Source organism: Mirounga angustirostris, unplaced genomic scaffold (assembly GCF_029215605.1).
Source record: "Mirounga angustirostris isolate CCGP_5_RB_7025 unplaced genomic scaffold, mMirAng1.0.hap1 SCAF_7, whole genome shotgun sequence".
In the NCBI taxonomy this organism is placed as follows: domain Eukaryota; kingdom Metazoa; phylum Chordata; class Mammalia; order Carnivora; family Phocidae; genus Mirounga; species Mirounga angustirostris.
Genome location: NW_026991715.1, coordinates 6,596,917 through 6,607,055, shown reverse-complemented (window position 1 = coordinate 6,607,055; position 10,139 = coordinate 6,596,917). Strand labels below are relative to the sequence as shown.

Here is a 10,139-nt window from a genome sequence, read left to right as displayed (position 1 = left end):
AATAAATAAATAAAATCTTAAAAAAAAAAGAAGATGTGGTACATATATACAATGGGATATTACTCAGCCATCAGAAAGGATGAATACCTATCATTAGCACTGACATGCATGGAACTGGAGAGGATTATGCTAAGTGAAATAAACCAAGCAGAGAAGGAGAATTACCATATGGTTTCAATCATATGTGGAACATAAGGAATAGAGCAGATGACCACAGGGGAAGGGAGGGAAAACTGAGTCCCTGAGTAATGGGAAGAAATCAGATAGTGAGACAAACCATGAGAACTCTGGACTCCAGGAAACAAACTGAGGGTTGCAGAGGGGAGGGGTGGGGGGATGGGGTGACCACGTGATGGGTATTGAGGAGGGCATGTGCTGGGATGAGCACTGGGTGCTATAGGCAACTAATGAATTATTGAACACTACAACAAAAACCTATGATGTACTACTATATGTTGGCTAACTGAACATAATGAAAAAATTTAAGAAAATAATAATAAAATAAAAAGATAAAGCAAAAAAGATAACTCATTGTTTTAGAATATTAAAAAAAATTTCTGGTTTAAGACACATTAAAAATAAAGTCATGATTCATAGAAAGTTGTTCTACTTCACATCATGTTTCTCTTCATTATATTTTGTCTTCCATTTCTAGGGTGTTACAAAAGGAAGCATCAAATGTGTTTATGATATAGTCTAGAATATTGGAGAGGAGATGCATTATCTTCAATTCTTTTTGAAAGTTAAAGAATGCATTATTTTTGGGGTGGCTGGGTGATAGACATTGGGGAGGGTATGTGCTATGGTGAGCGCTGTGAATTGTGCAAGAGTGTTGAATCACTGATCTGTACCTCTGAAACAAATAATGCAATATATGTTAAGAAAAAAAAAAAAGAAGATAGTAGGAGGGGAAGAATGAAGGAGGGGAAATTGGAGGGGGAGATGAGCCATGAGAGACAATGGACTCTGAAAAACAAACTGAGGGTTCTAGAGGGGAGGGGGGTGGGGGGATGGGTTAGCCTGGTGATGGGTATTGAAGAGGGCACGTTCTGCATGGAGCACTGGGTGTTATATGCAAACAATGAATCATGGAACACTGCATCAAAAACTAATGATGTAATATATGGTGATTAACATAACAATAAAAAAGTAAAAAAAAAGAATGCATTATTTTATTCATTCAGTTTGAAGCAAAAATATTGGAAATTGGTTTTCCAATTTGCAATCTCAAATACTGCAAGATCCTTATTTTACAGTGATACAATAATTGAGTGTCTCTCAAAGCAAAATAGAATGTATATGTTTGAAACAAGCTGACAATTCTCAATTTGAAGAATTTGGACACAGCCAGTTGAAAAATGCTTGACATAAAACCATGTCTGTGGTTTTATGGTACAAGTTCAACAGGGTTATATTTACCCCAAATATCTTTCCTCTAGTGCCTCCTGATGTTAAAGCATGGTTCATTCCAGTTAGATTAACACTATTTTGTTCACCATTCTTACTTACCTGGACTTCTTGCCTTCAGGCTTGTACTGTTCCAATTGGTGAGCACTGATTTAACATTTCCAAAATATAAGTCAAATAACTTCATTGCTTTTTGTAAAACTCTGAGTTAAGGAAAGGCGAGAAATGAGTATCTAAACTAAAGATAAAAAAGGAGGTTCCACTGGAATATTTACTGCTCCTATTTGGTCAACCATCTCCTTTGCTCATTCTGTGCCTTTTATGAGACATCTTGTCCCTGAGTAAATCCCTTCAACCCAAAACCCAGTACTTATCTGAGGGTAACATCTAGTCACCATTCAAAAATCAACTCCAACTTCTTCTCTCAGTCCTCTTGGCTTGAATGAACTCACACATCACAGTATAACTGATGTGTCCTTATGAGTTGTGCCCTTTCCAAATCAACATCAAAGCATATCATATAATTTTTACCACTTATTGAAATATACAACTACAACTACTAGTTCAAATTTCTTAGAGATAGCACTCAAATATTATTTATATTTTAATAACCTTTAACTATATCTTTATTATAATATATCATAAAATATTTATTGAATAAATGAAAGGCTATCTGGTGCCCTATCTATTTGTTTAATAAATTACATAGTTTAAAACTTTCAATTCAAATGTCACCTCATGCAAAGAACCTTCCCTAAATTTTCATTCCACCGTGGGGTTTCCATTTCCCCCACAATCCCCTATGCAATTCTGAATCCTAAATTTACCACATTGTGGTGACTATTAACTTCCACTATATGTCTTTAGGAATGGATCATGTAGAACAAGATAGTTTCAAATAAATGTGAACCAATGATTCGATCACCTCAGTGATGAAAAGCCAAACTGAAATGAGTGAGTGTTTTCTAGGATATCATGTTATTTACACAACCACAAAGCAGATAATCAATTCTTTTAAAGTTGGGGGAGAGAAAGATGTTTCAATTCTTTATTTGGGGTTAATTTCAGATTTGTATAAATGTAGTACAAATAAGAAGGTACAAAGAACACCCATATACTCTTTGCCTACTGTTAAAATTGTACCCATTTGCTTCATAATTTCTCTGTCAGTCTTTCTTTCTCTCTCAAATAGGTAATATTGTACCTATTCCTTCATTCTGTCAAACTCTGTTTCTCTCTTTTTATCTATCTTATTAAAGACAAATACAAAAAATAAAGACAATTTAATACTACCTCATAACCTTTACTGCCCTATATTCTTATAATGTATTTTCTAAAAGTATGAATATTCTCCTACAGAATAAGTGTGTAATAATCAATGTCAGTAAATGTAATGCCAGTACAATATGATAGTAAAATTCATTTTGAATGGACAAATATTATGTAATCAAAGAGCTCTGTAATACACAGAAGTAATTCTCAAAAGAGGTATGCAAATGATAGGAGGCATTATGAGATGAAAATCTATGGAATAATATTGGCATAAGATTCTGAAGTTATAATATTTGTGTTTTTTTTAAAAGATTTTATTTATTTATTCATGAGAGACAGAGAGAGAGAGAGAGAGAGGCAGAGGGAGAAGCAGGCTCCCAAGGAGCAGGGAGCCCGATGTGGGACTCGATCCCAGGACCCTGGGATCATGACCTGAGCCGAAGGCAGACGCTTAACCATCTGAGCCACCCAGGCGCCCTGAAGTTATAATATTTGGAGAAAAAGAATAAAAGCATTAATATAAAAATGTCCTATTTTATAGTTTCTTGAAAGGCAGGTCCCACATTCAATATTTTCTTCAGAGCTCCTATGACATCCTTATTCCTGAGACTATAGATTAAAGGGTTTAACACAGGAGTGAGGATGGTATAAAAGACAAATACAACCATGTCCTTCTCAGGGGTGTGATAGGAGTTGGGGAGCATGTATGTATAGACAGCGGCCCCATAGAAGAGGATGACCACAGTCATGTGGGAAGAACAAGTGGCAAAGACCTTCTTCCGTCCCTCTACTGAGTTCAACCTGTGGATGGTGAAGAGGATGAAAGAATAGGAGCTTGAAATGACTGTCACAGGGGTGAGGAGCATGAGGACAGCACAGATACATGAGTGTCTCATAGAGGGAAGTGTCTGAGCAGGAAAGCTTCATTACAGCAGGGACTTCACAGAAGAAATGATGGATCTCCCGGGATCTGCAGAAAGGGACTGTCATAGTGATGGGTGTGAGCATGAATCCATCCACAGATCCTAGAAACCAGCAGCCAGATGCTAGGAGAAGACATACTTTATGGGTCATGAGGACAGGGTAGTGAAGAGGGTAACAGATGGCCACATAGCGGTCATAGGCCATGGCAGCTAGAAAGAAAAATTCTGAACCTGCTAGTGTCACATAGAGGAACATTTGCATTCCACACTCAGGGGCTGAGATCTTATTTATACCGATGACCTGGTCTATGAGCATCTTGGGCATGGTGACAGAAATGTACATTATGTCCATGAACGACAACTGGCTGATGAAAAAGTACATGGGGCTGTGGAGGTGGGCATCAGAATGTATCAGAAGAATCAGGACACCATTCCCAGTTAAAGCCATCAAGAAAACTACAAAAATGACCACACACAGGAGAGCTGGGTGATTTGATTGACTGAAGATTCCCACCAGAATGAAATCGGACTGTCCAGTGTAATTAGCCACCCAGTTCATGTTTTTCATAAGGTTTCACTTACACCACTGAGAAGAGCTTTGGGATTAATGGTCAGTCACGGGATTCTTCTACCTGAAATGAATAAATAAATATTTACTGACAGTGTGCATGTATGTGTTTGTTTTTGCCAACCTCATTGTGTTAATCAGAGAAAGTTTCATGGTGTGTAGAAATGAGGATGATTAATTACTTAAAATTTAGAATTTAATAGAAAATAAGGAATTAAGAACTATGGCTAAAAATATTTGGCAACTTCTACTATCTATCCTAATGATAGATATTGGCATCCATCAACATATATTGGGCATTTGCAGACATGATAACTTAAACACAAAAAGTGAATTATTGAAAGAAAAGATAAATGAAACCCCATTTTTAGGAATTTTGTTATACAAATCTATCTCTCTGCTTTTAGAACCCAAATGGAATCTTACAAAATTCTGGAATGCATATTTTATGTAAGAGGGATTTAATACAAACACAATTTGGGGGAAAATCTATACCAATTTTTTAATTCCCCCCCTTCCCATAGAATAGGGAAACTCAGTGAGGCTATACTGGGTGGAGTGAGCTATACATTCCTAGGAGCAGGTCAGGATTCTTACACATGACTGACACTTTAGAGACCTGAGTGGCATAGGGTAGGGATCTCAGAATCTCATCTAACCATAGTTATAAACCTAGATTTTCCTCTATCCACTATTCCATTGTCCACTCTATATAAAAACAGGATAAAATAGTAATTTTTGACATCAGGTGTGGTTAGGATTAAGTAAGGTAAAATAATGAAAGTGCTTAGAACATTACCAGTTATAGAAGAATAGGCACACATACTGTTAAAGAGTTAATAACTACAGTATCATATTTGCAGAATCAATTTTGCAGAATTGTAAGAAATGGCTGTTATTACTATTTTCTTATTATGTGAGATACCTCAGTTTTCCAATTTCAGCATCTGTCCATACATTTAAGCATTTGAATTTGATAATTTCTATAGTTCCAAACACGTGTGTATACTAATTTTACATGAATATATATAATTTAAATAAATATAAAATGGATATATAAATAAAATATAAACATAGATACAAATATTTCTTATTATAACCCTGGTTCAGATCTCTATGGAGAATCTCATCTTGTTTCTGTCTAGTACATGCTTCTCCAAGTTGAAATTAATCTCGTAATAACTCCAAGTGTGAAGGAGAAACTTGGATTTAGATGGTCACTGCTATTTAGCAGACAAAGCTTTAATTATTTCCCCAAATATCATCTGCTTTATGCACATAGTAATTAATTTTTTATGGAAACTAATATGTGTAGAGAAAAACTGCACACCCCTGAGATGTCACTGACTGAAACTCACTGTTGACTCCTCTGTCTTGTTGCTGATAGCCTGAGTCTCTGTTAGACTCTGAAGAAAAATCAAAGTGAAATCAAATCAGTTACACTTAAGGAAGTAACAGTTACCTACTCTGGGACAAATGTTATATAATGTGATTTAAACCACAATTTAAAAATAGATACAGAATAAATAAGAAAGATATCTCTGGCCATTATGAAAACAATCAGTAATAGCATCTTCCATGTCTCCTTTTATGGATTTAACCTTTATAAATTTTTAAAATTTCTGGCATATTAAATGTTACATTTAAAGAGCTCTTGCAAATGGGAAGGAAATAATTGGACTCTTTCTGGGAAAAGCTTACAGGTCTTTATGATGCAAGGATATTTCAAGAAGAATTTTCAAGTTTCAAATATATTTTATATTTTTGTGATAATTCAAAGGTTAATTATAATATTTGACTTATTACAATCCTATCTTCTGGGGTGCTGAAATGGTAGACGACACTGCAAATGATTCTGAAGCCTTAAAGAATATCTAACAAGTCTAGAACACAATGCAAAAAATTAATAATCTTTCTATTAAATTTTACCCTTACTGGCAGATGAAAGCTGAGCTCTGTGTATCATTTAAAAACAGTCCAATGAGGTGCAAAAAAAGAAACACCCACTGACCTAGTCTATATTTGTGATCAGAGTGAAGCAAGGATCAGCACAGTTACTAAGATATTGAGGACTTTGAAGCTGTTCGCTGAGTGGATGGAGGGAGATGTGGGTGCTTGGGGGTGCTGGGATAATCACTGATTCATTCTGATAAATAGGGATGCCTATGATCAAGCCACACTGAACAGCCCAACTAAGACACCTGACAGACAAGGGGATGCTGTCAGTACCATACAAGACAGCTAGCCTCCGTGTTTATGCTTACCTTTCTTTATTCAATTGCTTGAGATTAATGTAAACAGCTTTGTGCATCATTGATAGTGACGGCAGAATAATATTGAATCTGTATTTGAAGCATCAAAGCGAATATTTAATGCTGCACCACATTTAATCTTCTCCAAGATTCTATGACATACTTATTTTCTCCTTTTACAGATTAAAGAAATTGAAGTTCTTGTGGTAAGTGCCTGATATAACAAACTAATCTGAGGGAGAACTCTACCTCAGCAGAACTGGGACCAACATTCTCTAACTCTGACTTATATTGGTTGGGGACATAGTCCTCTCTCCACAGTTTACAATTTGGATTTTAGGTCACACACTGTAAGTTTAAACAAAGAAACATAAATATGATTAAGACATTTCAGTGTTCTAACTACCCAAAGTAATCTCCCTCAAGTTAAATAAAGTCACTCTTCCTCTGCAAAATCTCAGCCTCACAAATACAAACACATTATCCAATAATATAGAAATAATGTTCATTATTTTATTCCATCAGTAATTGGAAATTGATGATCCATTTCTAAGTGTGTAAAAGCAAATATGCATTATATAAAGAGCTTCAAAGGTAATAGTGCATTTCCTTTTTTTCAATAAAAATAGATGATAGGAAAAATAATTGCAGAAATAGTGTCAAGAACTAATAGCATGGTCAGAAGCAAAACAAGTCAAAAACAATAATTACCTTTTGCTCCTCCACTTTTATCTACTTGTCTGGTTGAATCTACCATCAGATGATACCGTAAGGTTCATCCAGATGGACAAATGAAGTGTGGCCATGTAAAGTTCATATAAGAGAGGCAGAAAAATGACTTCATTCCTGGTTTTAAAATGCCTCTTAGAGGAGAGGATAAGGTGTGTCTGATGATAAATCCCCTTGAGATTTTAAGAAACATGCAGTTAAAATACTTAAAAAAGTTAATCAATATTTTAGTTGCACTATTCTGATTTTCTCCTCATGCCTTTTAAATTATCTCCTTTCATTATTAAATGAAATATGCATCAGAATATTTTTTAAAGATTTTATCCATTTATTTGAGAGTGAGAGAGAGAGGGAGCACAGAGGGAGAGTGAGAGGGAGAAGCAGACTCCCCACTGAGCAGAGAACCCCATGTAGGGCTTGATCCCAGGACCCTGAGATGATGACGTGAGCTGATGGCAGATGCTTAACCAACTGAGCCACCCAGGTACTCCAATATGCATCAAAATCTTAACCAATATTTAAAATAATCTCAAATCTCACCATTGTTAATTATTTTCTGTGAAGTATATTAATTTTTGTAGCCTTTTTGTTTTATAAAATGTATTTTTATATGTGATATATATGTGTATATATATATGAGATATATATAGTATTTTTTACATGTCATATATGTGTGTATATATGTGATATATATGTGTGATATATATAATCCTTTAATCCTCAAAAATTGGTGAAATATTTTTCTTTTATCTTTACAACTTTCACAGATACAGAATCTGACTCTGTGAGATCAGTTACTGAGGTGGAGATTAAAAATGAGGTTGCGGGGTGCCTGGGTGGCTCAGTGGTTAAGCGTCTGCCTTCGGCTCAGGTCATGATCCCAGAGTCCTGGGATCGAGCCCCACATCGGGCTCCCTGCTCAGCTGGGAGCCTGCTTCTCCCTCTCCCACTCCCCCTGCTTGTGTTCCCTCTCTCGCTGTGTCTCTCTCTGTCAAATAAATAAATAAAATCTTTAAAAAAAAATTAAAAAAAAAATAAAAATGAGGTTGCTTTCCTTCACATCTTTTTCTCCATCACTCTTTACGAGTTTATGGATTGTACTTTTTTCTATCATTAACTTACAACTTATGCTACTTTAATGTGCATTTAATTTTTCCATTTTCCATTTTTATGTTTATATATATATAATAAAATATGTAATCTCAACCAGTTTTAAGCATACAGTTTGATGACACTGAAGTATATTCATTTTGTTGTGCAACCATCAACACCATCTCCAGAACTCTTTTGACTCATAAAATTGCAACTCAATACCCATTAAAAAATAACTGCTTATTCCTCCTTTCCCCCATCCCTTGGCAACCATTATACCTTATATCTTTATGATTATGAATACTCTTATTGCTTTGTATAAGTGAAATCATACAGGATTTGTATTTTTGTGATGGACTCGTTTCACTTAGCATTATGTTGTCAAAGTTCACCCATGCTTCAGCATATTACAGAAATTCCTTCATTTTAAGGTTAATATTCCATTGGATGTACACACATTTTGCTTATCCATTTATCTATCAAAGTACACTTGTATTGTATCCACATTTTATCTATTATATATAATGCTGCTATAAATATAAGTATGTAAATACCTCTTCAAGACCCTGCTTTCAATATAGTACGGTATTTAGCTACAGGTGGAATGTAGCACCATATTGTAATTCCATGTTTAATTTGGGGGGATCTCCTATACTCTGTTCCACAACAGCTATACCATTTTGCATTTCCACCAACAGTGCATAGGGTTCCAATTTCTCCACATCCTCATCAACTCTAGTTATTATATGTGTCATTGACAGTATCTATTCCATTGGCTTTGGGTTTTGTCTAATTTAATTTTAGTCTATTTTTCCCAACGGCTAGTGATTTTGTGCTCTTGCTCATTTGCATATCTTTGGAGAAATATCCATGCAAGTCTTTGCCTATTTTTTTTTTGTCTTGGTTTTTTTTTTTTTAATTCTTATGTTAATCCCCATACATTACATCATTAGTTTTAGATGTAGTGTTCCATGATTCATTGTTTGTGCATAACTCCATACAGAACGTGCCCTCCTCAATACCCATCACCAGGCTAACCCATCCTCCCACCACCCTCCCCTCCAGAACCCTCAGTCTGTTTTTCAGAGTCCATTGTCTCTCATGGTTCGTCTACCCATCCTATTTCCCCCACTTCATTCTTCCCCTCCTGCTACCTTCTTCTTCTTCTTCTTTTATTTTTCTTAACATATATTACATTATTTGTTTCAGAGGTACAGATCTGGGATTCAACAGTCTTGCACAATTCACAGCACTTACCAGAGCACATACCCTCCCCAGTGTCTATCACCCAGTCACCCCATCCCTCCCACCCCACCCCCCACTCCAGCAACCCTCAGTTTGTTTCCTGTGATTAAGAATTCCTCATATCAGTGAGATCATATAATACATGTCTTTCTATGTTTGACGTATTTCGCTCAACATAATACCCTCCACTTGCATCCACGTTGTTGCAAATGGCAAGATCTCATTCCTTTTGATGGCTGCATAATATTCCATTGTATATATATACCACCTCTTCTTTATCCATTCATCTGTCGATGGACATCTTGGCTCTTACCACAGTTTGGCTATTGTGGACATTGCTGCTATAAACATCGGGATGCACGTACCCTTTCGGATCCCTACTTTTGTATCTTTGGGGTAAATACCCAGTAGTGCAATTGCTGGATGATATGGTAGCTCTATTTTCAACTTTTTGAGGAAGCTCCATACTGTTTTCCAGAGTGGCTGCACCAGCTTGCATTCCCACCGACAGTGTAGGAGGGTTTCCCTTTCTCCGCATCCCCGCCAACATCTGTTGTTTCCTGACTTGTTAATTTTAGCCATTCTGACTGGTGTGAGGTGGTATCTCATTGAGGTTTTGATTTGGATTTCCCTGATGCCGAGCGATGTTGA

General features: G+C 36.0%; 1 pseudogene; it reads right to left on the bottom strand.

Moving 5' to 3' along the window:
• Positions 1-3,209: 3,209 nt before the first annotated feature.
• LOC123852072 (olfactory receptor 2T29-like) lies at positions 3,210-4,170 on the bottom strand (annotated as a pseudogene).
• Positions 4,171-10,139: the final 5,969 nt, after the last annotated feature.